Source organism: Balaenoptera borealis (genome assembly GCF_965194805.1).
Source record: "Balaenoptera borealis genome assembly, chromosome: X".
Classification (NCBI taxonomy): Eukaryota; Metazoa; Chordata; class Mammalia; order Artiodactyla; family Balaenopteridae; genus Balaenoptera; species Balaenoptera borealis.
The window spans coordinates 17782852-17800196 of NC_138881.1; the positions used below are offsets into that span (position 1 = coordinate 17782852).

The 17345-nt window shown below is 36.4% G+C and overlaps 1 pseudogene across 1 annotated transcript; it reads right to left on the reverse strand.

The window, feature by feature from the left end:
• Positions 1–1135: 1135 nt before the first annotated feature.
• LOC309619953 (ATP synthase subunit g, mitochondrial pseudogene) lies at positions 1136–14857 on the reverse strand (annotated as a pseudogene). Its single transcript has one exon. The product of its transcript is annotated as an ATP synthase subunit g, mitochondrial pseudogene (transcript).
• Between the last annotated feature and the right edge of the window lie 2488 nt (positions 14858–17345).

Genomic DNA, 17345 nt, shown 5'->3' on the forward strand with positions numbered 1-17345 from the left:
TGGGGAAGAATATTAACAACTAATGAATCTAGATAAAGAGCACATGGGAATTTTCCATACTATTTATGAACCTCTTATGTAAGGTTGAAATTATTTCCAAATAAAAAGTTTTTTAAAAAATTTAAAAAGATATTCTCTATACTTGGCATTAAGCATTAGTTGTCTCAAAAGTCTTGTATTGCCTTGCTTTCATCTTGTATGCACTGAAATTATTAGCATTGACACAAAAAATTCTTAACAGTGTCAAAGAACTCTAAAAAAATTATTACCTCTTTTAAATTATGCAAAATTTACCTAAAATCTGTTGGATTTGAAATACAATTCACTGGTGTCAATTTTAGAGATCAAGTTTACGTACTTATTCAGTGGATACTACAAATATTCTTTACTATTGTTGTGTGGGAACTTTTTGTTTGGTTCTTTAGCTTAATTCAATGTGCCCCATTCTGAGGAACATTAAAAATGGAAATGTTTTATCTAAGTATCATGTTTTAAAAGAACTTTTAGTGTATTTGTAAGTGACATCATTTGAGACAATTGCTATTCTTAAGGAAATTTGTGGGTGTATGCTCCCAGTGTTTTGGGGGGAGCATTATTGACATGTAGTAGGAGGAGGTCAGAATTGATAGACAGTGTGTGGGACAAACCTAACCCATGAAAAATTATCTTACTTCTGCATTACTTTCAATGTCCCACTGGACATTCATCATGGCAATAACCTGTTGATAATTATTAAATGTAGAGCATAATTCCATTTTTTAATTTAAAAAATATTTTGCACAGTTTTAATAATCACTGAATTTTCCAGGAATGTAAATGTTACTATCATATACATTGAGGAAAGAGTGAATTTTAAAAAAAATTCTATTAGAAACTGTTTACCAATTTGGAAAATCATGCCATCAATGGCAATGCCACTCATATTTGAGTGGCCAACACAACACACCTAAATCAGTCTGCATTATGAACCAGTCCCCACTATGGAGATTCCACTAATATACACGAATATAACTATATAGCCTTTATTTCAAAATGTCCAAAATTTTTAAAGTTTCAACAATATTCAATTGCATATTGTCCTATTTCTTTTTTTTTTTAACTGAAAATGACCTGAAAAAAAAAAAAAAAAAAGAAAGAAAATGACCTGGTTTGGGCTTTTGGATATTATTATTATTGCTGTTGTTGTTATTACTATCAATGTTATCTTTTAGACCAGCTTCAGGTTCACAGTAAAATTGAGCAGGAAATGCAGATATTTCTCATATACTTCCTCCCCTGCACAGCCTCCCCCACTATCAACACCCCACATTAGAGTGTGGTATATTTGTTATAATCAGTGAACCTACACTGACACATTATTATCACCCTATATCCTTAGTTTATTTTTATTTTTTTATTTTTTATTTTTGGCCGTGCCCCGTGGCACAGAACTCCCCTGACCAGGGATCGAACCTGCGCCCCCTGCAGTGGAAGCGTGAAGTCTTAACCACTGGACCACCAGGGAAGTCCCTAAATCTTTAGTTTATATTAGGATTCATGGTGATGTACATTGTTCTGTGGGTTTTGACAAATGTATAAGGACATGTATCTACCATTACAGTATTGTACAGAATAGTTTTACTGCCCTAAATATCCTTCTTTCCACCTATTCATCCCTCCCTCCCCCTAACCTCTGGCAATCACTCATCTTTTTACCGTCTCCATGGTTTTGCCTTTTCCAGAATGTCATATAGTTGGAATTAGAATGCTAAAACATATTGAATGTAGCCTTTTCAGATAGGCTCCTTTCACTTAGTAATACGCATTTAAAATTTCTTATTTCTTTTAAATCCAAATTCATTTATTATAAGTAGAAGTAAACATCTGACTCTTTGTAGTGTGATTGTGCTGAAACATTTAGTTGAAATATATTTTATATTATAAATTACTTTCCTCTTATTTCTCCTTTAGATCACAGGATATTATGTAGATTTTAAAAACTTACTGTGAAGTTGGATTATATTACCCTTGAATTTCATCTCAGTAGAGCACAGAGGATGATATAAAATATTTCTCCTTTTTTTTTTTTGACACATTGCCTTATTTTATTCAAATAGCAGTCTGCTCACACATGGTCCAAGAATACCCAAATAATAAAGCAAAGATTGGTCTTCAAACACCATAGCCAATGATGCCACGCTTGCCTATGATCTCGCCAACATAAAACCACATCCACACCTCAGTGGCCACCAAGCCATTCAGTAGAGCTTCCTTAACTGTGAGCTGTTTGAAGCTACCAGTTTGAGCACTATTGATAATTTTTTTCAAGCTCTGAATAGCTGTAGGGATCGCAGCAGAGGTTGGAGGAACCAGCTTAACCTTGGTGTAGTGCCAAAATGTGGCCAATCGAGGCTTCGAGTAAGTCACAGCAGCGTTGAACAGCGCTGGGGCCTTCTCCGCGAGGTTATGGACAAACTGGGCCATGGTTCTAGGACGGAAAGCCCGTCACCCTGACTGGCCAGCAGAATCTCCTTCTTTTCTTAATTTTTTCATTTTATTTAAAAATTTTCCAGCTTTATTGAGATATGATTGACAAATAAAAATTATATATGTTTAGGTTGTACAACATGATTTTCTTTAAGGCATACAATGTGATGTGAACCTAAAAAAGTTGAACTCATAGAACCAGATTAGAATGGTGATTGACAGAGGCTGGGGTGGAAGAAATGAGGAGATGTTGGTCAAAGGATAAAAACTTTCAGTTATAAGATGAATAAATTCTGTGGCTGTGATGTACAGCATGGTGATTATGGTTAATAATACTGTATTGTATAGTTGAGATTTGCAAAGAGAATGGATCATAAGTGTTCTCACTACACACACACCCAAAAATGGTAACTATGTGAGGTAATGGATGTGTTAATTAACTTGATTGTGATAATCATCCACAATGTATACATATATAAAATCATCACATTACAAAATATTTCTTTAAAAATGGAGCATTCTTCAAAATATTTAAAAATGAATTACTGTATGATCCAGCAATTCCACATCTGGGTATGTACCCAGAAGAATTGAAAGGGTCTCAAAGGGATATGTGTATACCTATGTTCATAGCAGCATTACTCACAATAGCCAAAAGGTGGATGCAACCCAAGTGTCCATTGACAGATGAATGAATAAGCAAAATGTGATATATATAATATCACACACACACACACACACACACACACACATATATATAGTGAAATATTATTCAACCTTAAAAAGGAAGGAAATTCTGACATATGATTCAATATGGATGAAACTTGAGGATATTAAGTAAGTGAAATAAGCCAGTCACAAAAAGACAAATACTGTATGATTCCACTTATATAGGTACCTAGAGTAGTCAAATTCATAGAGACAGAAAGTAGAATGATGGTTGCCCGGAGCTTGGGGGAGGAGGAATGAGGAGTAATTGTTTAATGGGTATGGAGTTTCAGTTTTGTCAGATGAAAAGAATCCTGGAGATTGGTTTCACAACAATGTGAATGTACTTAACATTACTGAACTGTGCACTTACAAATGGTTGAGATGGTACATTTTATGTTATGTGTATTTTACCACACACAAACAAACAAATAAACAAACCTGGGTGGAAGGGCATTGAGTATGATAGAGTTGAGATCCACTGCTCTGCAGGCTTGAAGGAGGGGCATGGTCTATAGTCTACTTGACCCCACTTTCCTATTCCCAGCAGGTTACACATCCTCCAGTGTGGAGACAAGGAACAGTGAAAGAGAAAGTCATTTCTTTATATGACCACCAATGGTAAGTTGATTGAGCTCATTGTGTAATTTTTCACTGAGCATTCATCCTATTGTCAAAAGACTCGGTGTGGCCAGGTGATGATCCCAACAGCCCTGCTGATGAAGGAATCACCTCCAAGCAGCTCCCCTGGGGGACTCAGCACAGCTGCTATCTGACTCTCAGCTGGGCGTCTCCCACCACATCCACATTCACCACTTTTCTGTGAGCACCTCTGCTCCAAGTGAGCAGTATCCTAGCCATTCTGCAGCCTGTCTCTGGGACCTGTTGGCACAGGAGGTACCCATCTTTCCATAAGCTTCAGAAAGTGAAAACTGGGAATTTGAATGGTCAGGCATTTTTTAAGAGATACTGTCTCTTGCACTTCCCATCTCTCCCCAGTACCTTAGGAGGCAGAGCAATATGACCAATGATAAAGATATCAGCTCCCACTTGTAGACCTATCCAAATATTGACTAGTTTCCTCAATATTGAGGGAGTAACCAAGAGTGACCCCCCTCCTGTTCTTTCTCAGGAAGGTGAGGTGAAGGGATAATCTCCCTTTAGGAATACAGGAGGAACACAGGAATACATGAACACTGATCCAGGAATAGTGCTCAAGGTTTGTAATCATATTTCCATTTGCAGATGGACCCTAGGCATACCTCCAAGAGGACTGCTCTCTTCCCTCTCAGTATCCCTAGTTTTTCTCTTTATGGAAAATGCCAGGTGGCATGGAATCTTTGAGCCAAAAACTAAGCCTTTTTTAAATCCAGTCTGGGAAAATTTGTCTTTGTTCCAAATTAGGCTTGATTTCAGCTACATGTCTACTTTATTCTAAAATCTCTATAGAAGGAAAAGGTCTCAAACAGTCCCTCATGCCACTCGGTCACACAAGCCTCATCAACAGTGTTTTCTTGCAGATCTGCACCCTCCTAGTTATACTACTTCATCCTGTTTGCGCCTACTCTTGCTAGGGGCTGCCTGAATTTCACGCCCCCTACCCGCGCTACACACACACTCATATCTTGGCTTTCACAGCTTCAGCTCCAGTTCATTGTTTAGACTAACCATTAGTCTGATCTTGCTTTAGACTTCGGTTTCCTGCACTGATTCATTCATTCATTTAGTCACACAAAAACATCCTTGGGGTTGGATGGGCTTTCCTCTAGGCTGGACAATCTAGAATACCTTAGCTGCAGCAGTTCTGATTCGCATGTCTTTCTTCCTGCCCCCGGGAGCAGCAAAGTTAGGCATGTACTTCTCACGAGGAAGGTGTAAGCACAAGAATGAGTGAGCCAAATCCAGCAAGCACTTTTTAAGACTCTATCACATTTGCTAATCCCATTGGCCAAAGCATGTCATCGTGACTAAACCCAGGGGGAAGGAATTATGTCCCAGCTCTGTTGGAAGGGACTGCAGAGTTATATGACAAAAGGTATAGATACAGGTAAAAGTGGAGAATTGGGGTCACTAATAGAATCTTTTGCACAACTACACCCACATATCTGCCCAAACCACACTTCAGTTTGCCATGCCTTTTGGATGTTATTAAAGGTGACTTTCTCTGAGTAACTTTTCTCTTAATTTGCATTTAGGCTGCTCAAATTCAGTTTGTTCACCTCACAGTCGTGTTCACATCTTTGTCCTATATAGTGAAATGCCAAAATATAGTAGAAGCATATTTTTAATCTTGTAAAGTTGTTTTAGGACTAGAAAGCAGCTTGTGGAAATATAATAATTAGAGACAAATGATTATTAAAGGCTATTCTAGATCTGAATTTAAAAAATTACTTTATGTGCTATTTGATCAGTAGATGGCCTTTTGCCCAAGTCTACACCTTTGAATCAGGTTTGAGAATACGAACAACCCCAGGACACTCAAGGGGATGTAAAAATTTGAATGATGGGGCTCCCCATGCATTCTTTCATTGGGTGGTGATGAAAGAACTGGTAGTTCTGAGATGGTGTAAGCGGTTGACATGAACTCGAAGTCTTATCTCTTGCAGGCTGATTCAAGGAAGTTCACAGAGCACCTCTGTACTAATGCTCTTGGTGGGTTGGCATGAGATATTTTTGTGTTACAAAGGTAGTGGTAGAACCAAGTATGATCTTAGGACAGTATGGTATGATGGAAAGATCGCTGAATTGGCAGCTTGGAACTCTGAATTCTAGACCCCGATAAGCCACGACGTTAGCTACGTACACTTGGATGAGTCTCTTAACCTCCCTGAATCTTAGCTTTCTCATTTGCAAATATAGAATGGTACTAGATATTCTTAAGGTTTTGCCTAGCTCTAAGATTCTATCATCCTAACAAGTATTACATATCTAACAATTGGAATCCTTTCCAATTGGTCCTAAGCATATCATAGTTGCTAAAAGGAAATCTAGGGATTTGCCAGAGTTTTATCCCCCTATTTATTAATTATGTATGATGAAAAGATAACCTGTACCATAAATAATGTCCTCAGTCCTGTTGTATCTTGAAGCTAGACAGGAGTATATAACTTACTTAATACAAACTTGTCTTAACTACCAGAAAAACAGCTCAAAATGTATGCCCTACTGATAATGGGTTAGCATTATCATATTCATATGTAAAGAATCCTTTTTCCAAATGCATGCTGTAAATGATATAATGAAGGCCTTGCTAATGAATGGTGACTGAGGTGTCTTTCACCACCTCAAGAACTGATTTTAGGCAAACAATGATGGCTTCTTTTTCAAATCCCCAGTGTTGTTATTTTAGTTACAAACAGAAAGGGATTGCAAAGATATTGTGATTGATTTGTTGGCAAGTTTACAGCCTGTCAGTGATTTATCAGGTTTATATGGCTCCCTGTGAATTTCAGCAGCTAGAGTTATCCACTTATTATTTTCCAGTGCATTAGGTTGGTGGTATGATAGGCTGTCTTCAGATGTGTGTTATATCTTCCATCCACTTCTTACTACCATTAGTGAGTTAGATGTTTTTAGATTATCATTACTGCCACTTGAGCTCTTGGAATCCACACATTCACTCAGTAGTTCAGGGGAGCTCTATTACCAGAAACCAAATGTTTTGGACACCTGGGAATAAACAGTCATTATGAAAAAAATTAATTTTTCCCACATTACTCTATAAACAAAGGAGATAATGTCAGAGCACTTGGTACATTGTAAAACACTATGCAAAAGCATGTTACAATTCTCTTTTTATTTTTCATCTTTTTTTGTTGTTGTTCAGAATGGTAAAATTAACAAAATCTTTGTTTGTCCGTACATGACTATTAGCTACTCTAGTTTTCACTACCAGTCTGATGGCTCTACATGCCATCTTTAACTAAAACACTGAAGTTGCCATATTTACTCTTTGGGCCTCACAACACGTCTCTCCTTCTGTATTTAGTCTCTTTGTATGTGTGCATGTCTATAAATAAGTAAAAGCTTCACAATGCAAAAGAGCCACCATTCCCTGATTAAAGCCCTTTTTGTCTTTTTTGTCCTTTAATTAAAATCTCACTCTAATCAAATACATTGAGTTTTAAGTCAATTTTTTCTTGTCTCTTAAATTTTAAATGACCAAGAGATATATCTGTGGAAACACTTTTTAAATTTAGTTCTCTTATAAGTGCCAATCCCAGTATGACTCCATAGTCTTGCATTCAGGCTTAGAAAATTGTTTAATGTTACATTATGGAGTCCTCATTCTCTGTTTGATAAAATCCTTCCATGTTTATCCCTCTAAGATGCTGCTCTAAAATCACTCCTAGCTTCTGATGTTTCTTTAAATTTCTAAGGAGATACTGTATCATAGAAACGTGCTATGTTACCCAGCTCCTTTTTTTTTCTATCAAATCTATGTTAGGGAAAATCCACTTCTACATCTAACACCCTCAATGCTTCTATTACAGCATAAGCAAAATTGATGTCCTAATTTATGCCCATCAGCTTAGACTAGGCTTTCTCAGCCTCAGTGCTATATACATTTTAAGCCAAATAATACTTTGCTATGAGGGCTGACCTGCGCCTTATAGAATGTTCAGCAGCCTCCCAGGCCTCCACCCATTAGATGTTAGTATCATCTCCTCCAAATTGTGACAACCAAAAATGTCTCCAAATGTCCCTGGGTCGGGGTCGGGGGGCAACATTGCCCCTAATTGAGAACCACTGGCTTAGGTATATCAGTCAGGCTATTCCTCAGCTCAATTTTTATATTTTTAAAGGTGGAAGCTTTGATTTGCTCAATTTAACCTGTAATGTGTGATCATCCTCTGTTACTAAGACTGCAGGAGCTATTCTACTGCCTGGAGCAAACTGTTCATCTGCAGTAGAGACCATCTACTTACACAGGCTTACTGTGTGCTATTTTTGCTATTACATGCTACTTATACATTTTCTCATTTAGTTCTTCTGTTTCACATATGAAGAAAACAAGGCAGGAAACCTAATTTCCTGGAAACGTTTTATCCAGATTCTAGAGAAAGCAAATATTCTAGTCTTTTAAAACCCCTAAACTGTTTTTTCTTTCTTTGTTATGCTCATTTTGTGACTTTGAGCAACTTATTAAACCTCCAAATGCTTTAATTTTTGTCAATAGTGTTAGTTATTATCATTATTACCTATATAAACTATAACTTAAGAAAAAAATTATTCTTTGGCTTAGAATTCTACTTGAAACCTCCCTCAAAAGGAACTTTGGAGTTTTCATGTAGCTTGTTGACTTGCTATAATACTAGAGTTCCTTTTGTTTTCCCTCTCCTTGAAACTGCTGACATACTGGACACATAGATACTCAATAAATCCTTGCCAACTGACTGCAGAAACAACCATGAGTAAATACAAATTGATTATCTATAGAAATTCAACATATTTTCCCCAAGGATATTAACAATTCTTGATATTCCACTGTTGATGATCCACTGTGAGTATTTGTGTGTTTTGACATATTCTAGTAGCTTATTTCTTTAAATCAGAGGGCTCCTATCAGCACTTTTTCCCAAAGTTCTGGGCTATCAGCAGTAGCTATTACTCACTTAGACCTCAATAGACATTAATTTAAAAATCTGAGACAACTTGCAGACAAAGGGGAAAGAGGGAGAACTCAGTCATCAATTTAGTTATGTGGAGCTGGCCTTAAGAAACTGAACTTCATCTTGAACCCTTCTGTCTTCACTTTCTCAGGCTGCTGTACATGGTCTGTTGCCTCAGAATAATGATTAATCGCCTTCTGAAGGCTCCTGACGTGCGGTCGGAGGCAAATGAGGTATTACTATGTCACCAGAAGAGTGAATGGACGGTCACAGGAAGGCAAACAATGGCCAGCAGTATTGGTTACTACTTAATAATTGATAAATGGGATCGAGTGTTTTCTTTTCTCTGAAAGATGAAGGGTGAGGTTACTACAAGGCATTGGCAGGAAAGGTAAACATTAGGAAGAAAGGTACTGGAAACTTAGGACTGATTTAGGCAGGAAATGAGTTTAGCTACAGTAACATCCACTTTTGACAGCGCCTGCACAGCATGTGCCTGGCACAGCACCTGGAGAGGAAAAACATTTTGAGTACATTTCTTTGAGGGAAAATAAGGAGTATTAGATTGCACCCTCAAAGGCAGATCTGCAATCCATCTCCTCAGGGCTTAATATGTGAATGCTTTTGGTTTGGACTGTATCCGAGTTTTAACCTGGTTCCATATTGATTATTAAGTGTTATTTTCTGTCTAAAGAAGCTACTTTTTAGAACTGCATTGTTAACTCTGTATTTCCAGATTTGGGCAATATTCATTAAGAAGAACTACGGGCCTTTTGTCTTCAAGTCAATTAATGTTGTCCCTTAACACTGCCAAGAATAAACCATGCAAAGCTAATTGAGATACTGTTCTCTCTTCTAGCACAGACAAGCAGAAGTTTATAGGGTCATTGCTAATTATTAGAGAAATGCGAATCAAAACTATAAGGACGCATCACCTCACTTCGGTCAGAATGGCCATCACCAAAAAGTCTACAAACAACAAATGCTGGAGAGGGTGTGGAGAAAAAGGAACACTCCTACACTGTTGGTGGGAATGTAAATTGGTGCAGCCACTATGGAGAACAGTATGGAGGTTACTTTAAAAACTAAAAATAGAGTTACCATATGATCCTGCAACCCCACTCCTGGGCATATATCCAGAAAAGATGAAAACTCTAATTTGAAAAGATACATGCACCCCAATGTTCATTGCAGCACTATTTACAACAGCCAAGACATGGAAGCAACCTAAATGTCCATCAACAGATGAATGGATAAAGAAGATATAGTGTATATGTATACAATGGGATATTACTCAGCCAAAAAAACAGAATGAAATAATGCCATTTGCAGCCACATGGATGGACCTAGAGATTATCATACCAAGTGAAGTAAGCCAGACAGAGAAAGACAAATATCATATGATATCGCCTATATGTGGAATCTGAAAAAAATGATACAAATGAATTTATTTACAAAACATAGACCCACAGACATAGAAAACAAATTTATGGTCACCAAAGGGGAAGGGGGGAGGGATAAATTAGGAGGATGGGATTAACATATACACACTACTATATATAAAATAGATAACCAACAAGGACCTACTGTATAGCACAGGGAACTATACTCAATATTTTGTAATAACCTATAAGGGAAAAGAATCTGAAAAATAATATATATACATTAAAAAGAAAATGAAAGTTATTCTCTCTTTCATATTATAGTAAAGAGATAGGCCAAGTCTCATTTCCAGTAGCTCTCCCTTGAGTGAATACAGTTATAAACAGGAAACATGAGCCCAAGCACCCATTGGATGAAGAACAGTCAAGCTTTCTGGTAAAGAGATGCTCACAGACATGTATTCATGTTAAAAGCAGTTGTTTATGAAGACACCTTTTTCAATTACCTTGTAAATTAATGTTTAAAATCCTTGCAAGAAACACCATATGCTAGTTAAAGCATCTCCTTAGGTGGCTAAAGAAGTCATCCCTGAAAATAAAGCCAGCATTCGTTAAGTCAAGAAACATTACTGTCAAATGCAAATTCCAAGGTTAATCTACAGGACAATCATACTCATGTAAAATTTTGTTATCTGTAAAATGAGAGAACTTTAAAAGATAAAATATAGAATGTTGAGCACATGGAACCAGAAGTGGTACTCAATTACTTCAGAATTATTTTTCCTTCCCCCCAAATATATAATGTTTCATGTATTTATATATACATAAAACTTCTGAAGTTGTTTCTGGAACTTAAATATTTGCTACAGCATCTTATAGTTAATTAATGTTTATTTCTTTGTTTGATAGTTTTAATTAAGAAATGTGGGCTGTTCTTTAGTAACTAATAGATGCATAATGTCTATATTGATTTAAGTTTCAGTAAAGGATTTGGAAGTTAGTCTATGTGATCCTAAAACAGAAATGCTTTAAGGTAAATTTCGAAAGCAGCTGTTCCCAATGCACTGGGGTTCTCAACTGTAAGTTAGGGATGATCACGTAATGTGTTGGATGAAAAATGTGTTTGTATAGATTAAAGCAATGGAAGGAATGTTGTGTCAAGAAGATGAACACATTGACTAAGTGCTTTGGGATCACTATTAGAAGCAGGGACAGGCAGCATTTGTAGAGGGCATGCAGTGTGACATTAGGCTTTACAGGTTTTATAATTAGAAGATAATATCAACATATATTCTCTCGTGGATTTATCCATTCCCCATTAGTATTTGGCAGGGATTTCCTAAACAAAATGGAAAACAATGAAATTTGTAGTCGGTGTTCCCAGACCCTCATTTTTTTCATGGTTTTTTTCTTCATCCTATGAATGTATGTGGTTGGGCTTTCTTACCTAATTTCTTCTCTCATTCCAGCCCTTCCATCCCCACACTGCCCCCCTCCAAAAAAAGAAAACTTAAAGTATTCATACTGCAAAAAGCAGGCCATCTAAACATGATACAGATGCCTACACTAGGCTGCCTAGACAATAAGCTGGCTGGAATCTGGGAGAGTCCATCTTTCTCCTGAATGGGGGACAGTGCTCAAGCTCAGCTTCCAATGGCACTGACAGCTTCCTGTCCACACTTATCCTCCTCCTCTCACAGAGGATTATAACATCTCAAGGGCTCCACAGGCCCCAGGTACTGAGGTAGTTAGCATCCTAAATCCAGATTCCTGGCTCCATAAATAGCATCTTTATTCCACTCAATGACAAGGTGAGATGGTGATCTCACACTTGCTCTATAAGAAGAGACACCCAAGAGTAAAATGTTCTCTTCATTGGAGTCAAACTCAAGCCAGGTCCAGAAAATGCTCCCCAGTGGATGATGGACAGATCAGGGGACCATGATCATCTCTGATAGCTGACTTTAGCCTTGTGAGTATTCTCTTTCCTCATTGATACCTACTCCTTAACCCAATATTTTTTTGACTTGTGAAAGTTGTCCTTAAACCGTCGTACAACAGGTTGGCAATCCTGAAAAGAATCACCTGGTTCAACAGCTTTCTTATTTATTCTTTATTCATTCATAATTATGGCACCACAATATTATATTTGAAGCATCATTTCTAAGTGTGCAATGAAAGATATTTTTCACATTTGAAAGATATTTTAGTATCAAGTAACATATGAGAGGGCAAGTATTTAAAATTTTTTTATTACGAAAAGTTTTCTGGGGATTCTAAACTCAAACTACGTAAGTGGTCATCTACTGTGTGAGGCTGACCCTGGAAAAGCTTTATTTGGATATTAAGAAACGGAAGAATAGGTATTAGATAGAGTAAACGTCCTTAAAGAAAGGGCATTGAAAACTTTAACATGGAGTAAGAAGCTAACGGTGTCTCTCTTTCTCTCTCTCTCTCCACACCTCCCCCCTCCCTTCCTACTTTCTTACAAGTACTAAGCAAATATTTATTTATTATATCCTTCCTTCCTACCTTCCTTCATCATGTTCTCTCTTCTCTGGAATATAAGCTTCACAGGAGCAGTATCCCTGTTGGACTGGTATACTCATTGCCAGAACAGTGCCTGTCACACAGTGGGCACTCAATTAAAATGTCTTCAATGAATGAGCATGTACCATGTGCCACTAGAGATACAAGAATGGACCATACTTACACAATCTCAGCTTTTACAGATTTTACAGTCCAGTAGGAAAGAAGGACAAAATAATATGATGATTTTTTTTACCAGAGGAGAAGTAGATGATACTATGACTTTTTGTCAAGTGTGTGACACATTGTCCTAGGTACTGAGTTATCATTTGGTGATCTAGTGTAGATATCAGGGAAGTTTCCCATAAAAACTGACATTTATGTTGAGACATGAAGGATAAGTAAGAGTTGAACAGATGAAATGAAAGGTATTCCAGGCAAGGGAACAGCATGTTGGAAGCTCAGAGGTGAGAGCACTGGAAAATTCAAAGAAGTGATAAAAGTTCGAGAGAGCTGGAAAATAGTGGGTGAGAGGGAAACGGCCAGAAATAAAGTAGTGGCTGATCTTCATAAAAGAGCTGGGACATTATATTAAAGGTAGTAGGGAAGTCTTAGAGGGTTTTAAGAGAGGATGACACTATCTGATGTGTGTTTTAGACTTATCTAGCCATGGTGTTCAGAATGATTTGGAAGGAAGTAAGATTGTAAGAAGGATGTCCTTTAGGAAGCAGGATAAGTTGAGATGAAGATGATAGGGGCTTTAATTAGTGCAGGGGAAATGGGAATACAGAGATTTTCAAACCTTGCTGCACATTAGAATCACCTGGAAATTTTAGAAAATCCTGATGCCCAGGGCATATCTGAGACAAATTAAATTAGAAGCTCTGGAGGTGGGACCTAGGCATCACTATTTTTTTTCACTTTTAAAAACATTTATTGAGTTATGGTTGATGTACAATAAACTGCATATATTTAAAGTACACAATTTTATCAGTTTTAACATATGTATATACCCATGAAACCATCAATTAAATATATATATGTGTATATATATCTATATCTATAACCCCTAAAAGTTTCTTCATACTCCACCGCTTTGTAATCCATCTGTCCTGCTCTTCCCACCTCTCCAAATCTCTATTATATATTAGTTTTTGCTTTCTGTCACTATATACTAGTTTTCATTTTCTAGAATTTTATATAACTGGAATCATACAGTATGTACTCTGTTTCTGTCTGGCTCCTTTCAGTCAGAATAATGATTTTGAGATTCATCCATGTTGTTGCATATATTACAAGTACATCCCTTTTTATTGCTGAGTAGTATTCCATTGTATGGATACACCACCATTTGTTTATCAGTTCATATGTTGATGGTTGAGTTGCTTCCAGTTTGGGGCTATTTCAAATAAAGCTGCTATGGATGTATGGTACAAGTCTCTGTAGGGACATATGCTTTCATTTCTCTTGGGTAAATATGTAGGGATGGAATGGCTGGATAATATAGTAGGCATATGTTTAACTTTTGAAGGAACTCCCCAACTTTTTTCCAAAGTGGTTGTACAATTTTACATTCCCACTTTCAGTATGTGAGAGTTTTATTTGCTCCACATCCTTGACAACACTTGATATGGCTAGTCTTTTAATTTTTGCCATTCTAATAGGTATGTAGGGGTATCTCATTGTGGTTTTCATTTGCATTTCTCTAATCAGGATTTTGGACATCTTTTTATGTGCTTATTAGCCATTTATATACCTTCTCTGGTGGAATATCTTCAAATGTTTTTCCCATTTTTTAGTGGGATGTATAATTTCTTATTATTGAGTGTTGAGAGCTCTTTATACATTGTGGATACAAGTTTATCAGATAGGTGAATTGTAAATATTTTCTTCCAGTAAGTTGCTTGTTTTTCCACCTCTTTAACAGGATTTTGAAGAACAGAAGTTCTTAGTTTTGATGGAGTCCAACTTATCAATTTTTTTCTTATATAGATCATGCTTTTGGTATCATTTCTAAGAAATCACTAACAAGGTCACAAAAATTCTCTTATGCTTTCTTCAAGAACTTTTATAGTTTTAGTTTTAGATCTATGATCCATTTTGAGTTAACATTTGTATATGGTGTGAAATATGGGTCAATTTTCATTTTTTATATAGAGACATCCAATTGAACCAGCAACATTTATTTAAATGACTGTCTCTCCCCCCAAATTACCTTTATACTTTTGTTGAAAATCAATTGACCATATAAGCATGGTTTCATTTCAGAACTCCTATGTGGTTTTATTAATTTATTTGTCTACTTTTACATCAATACCTCACTGTCTTAATTACTGTCACTTTATAATAAGTCTTCAAATCAGATAGTTTAAGTCCTCCAAATTTATTTTTCTTTTTTAAAGGTACAATGTATATGTATATTCATGTAACAACCACCTAAAACAAGATAAAGAATTATTCCAGGGACTTCCCTGGTGGTGCAGTGGTTAAGACTCTGCACTCCCAATGCAGGGGGCCCGGGTTCAATCCCTGGTCAGGGAAGTAGATCCCACATGCATGCCACAACTAAGAGTTTGCATGCCACAACTAAGGAGCCTGCCTGCCGCAACTAAGACTTGGCGCAACCAAATAAATAAATATATATATAAAAAAAGAATTATTCCATCACCACAAAGATCTCTCTCATGCTATTCCTTTATAGTCACATCCACCTCTCTACCTCCCCCCCCCAACTCCTGACCACTCATCTGTTTTCTATCTCCATAGTTTTGACATCTCAAGAATGTTATGTAAATGGAATCATATAATGTATAACCTTTTGAGACTGGCTTTTTTTTTTTTCATTCAGGAGAAGTTCCTTGAGATCCATCCAAGTTCTTGTGTATATCAGTAGTTTGTTCCTTTTTATTGCTGAGTAATATACCATTGTATATGTGTACTACAGTTTATTTAACCATTTACCCATTGAGGGACAGTTTGATTGTTACCAGTTTTCGACTATTGAAAATAAAGCTAAGTGGACATAAATTTTGATTTTTCTGGGACAAATGCCCAAGAGTTCAACTGCTGGGTTATGTGGTAAGTGCATATTTAGATTTTGAAAGAAACTGTAAAACTATTTTGCAGAGTTGATGAGCCATTTTACACTCTAACAAGAAATCTATGAGAGATCCAGTTTCTCTGTATCCTTGCAAACAACTGGTGTCACTATTTTTTATTTTTGCCATTCTTATAGGTGTACAGCAATAGCTGATCATGATCTTAATTTGCATTTCCTCAATGGCTAGTGATGTTGAATATATTTTTAGGTGTTTATTTGCTATCCTTTTATCCCCTGTGGTGAAATATCTCTTCATGTCTTTTGCCCATTTTTCTAATTGGGTTGCTGGATTTTTACTGTTTTGAGAGTTGAGAGTTCTTTATATATTTTACATGAGCCCTTTACTGATAAAGGATATGTGGTTTGCAAATATTTTTTTCCCGTCTGTAGTTCATCTTGTCACTCTCTTAACAAGGTCTTTCACAGAACAAAATTATAAATTATTAAGTCTAATTTTGATTTTTTTTTCTTTTATGAATTATGCTTTTGGTGTCATGTCTGAGAACTTTTCACAAAACCTCAGGTCTCAAAGATTTTCTCCTATGTAACATTCTGAAAGTTTTATAGTTTTAGGCTTTATATTTAAATCTATGAGCCATTTTGAGTTAATTTTTGTATAGGGTATGAGGTTTAGGTCGAGGTTCACTTTTTTGCCTATGAATATTCAATTACTTCCGCACCTTTTGTTGACAAGACGATCCTTCCTCCAGTGAATTTCTTTACAATTTTGCAAAAAATCAATTGGCTGTAGTTGTGTGGCACTATTTCTGGTTTTAATATTCTGTTTCACTGATCAATGTGTCTATCCCTTCACCAATACCAACAGTCTTGATGAATGTAACCAGGTAATAATCCTTGGAATAGTGTAGAATGATTCCTTGCACTTCATTCTTCTTTGTCAAAAAAAAAAAATTAGCTAGTCTACTCCCTTGGTCTTTCCATATGAATTTTGCAGTATTCTTGTCTATATCTACAAAAAGTGTCATGCTGAGATTTTGATAGTGTGATACACCTGTACATCAATCTGGGATGAAATGACTTCTGTTTTTCTTTCTATTCTGAGTGTACCAAATCATGAAAATGGTATGTTTCTCCATTTATTTAAATATCTTATTTCTTTCATCAGCATTTTGTAGTTCAGCATACAAGTCCTGTACACATTTTGCTAGATTTTCACCCACGTATTTCCCTTCCTTTAGAGAAATTATAAATAGTATTGTGGTTTTTATTTTGGTTTTCACAGTTTGTTGCTAGTCTACAGAAACACAATTAACATACATTGATCTTTTTTTTGAATTTTATCTTTTTAATACTGTAGGTTCTTGTTAGTTATCTATTATATACATATTAGTGTATATATGTCAATCCCAATCTCCCAATTCATCCCACCACCACCACCCTCCGCCAGCGTCCCCCCCTTGGTGTCTATACATTTGTTCTCTACATCTTTGTGTCTATTTCTGCCTTGCAAACCGGTTCATCTGTACCATTTTTCTAAATTCCACATATATGCATTAATATAAGATATTTGTTTTTCTCTTTCTACAT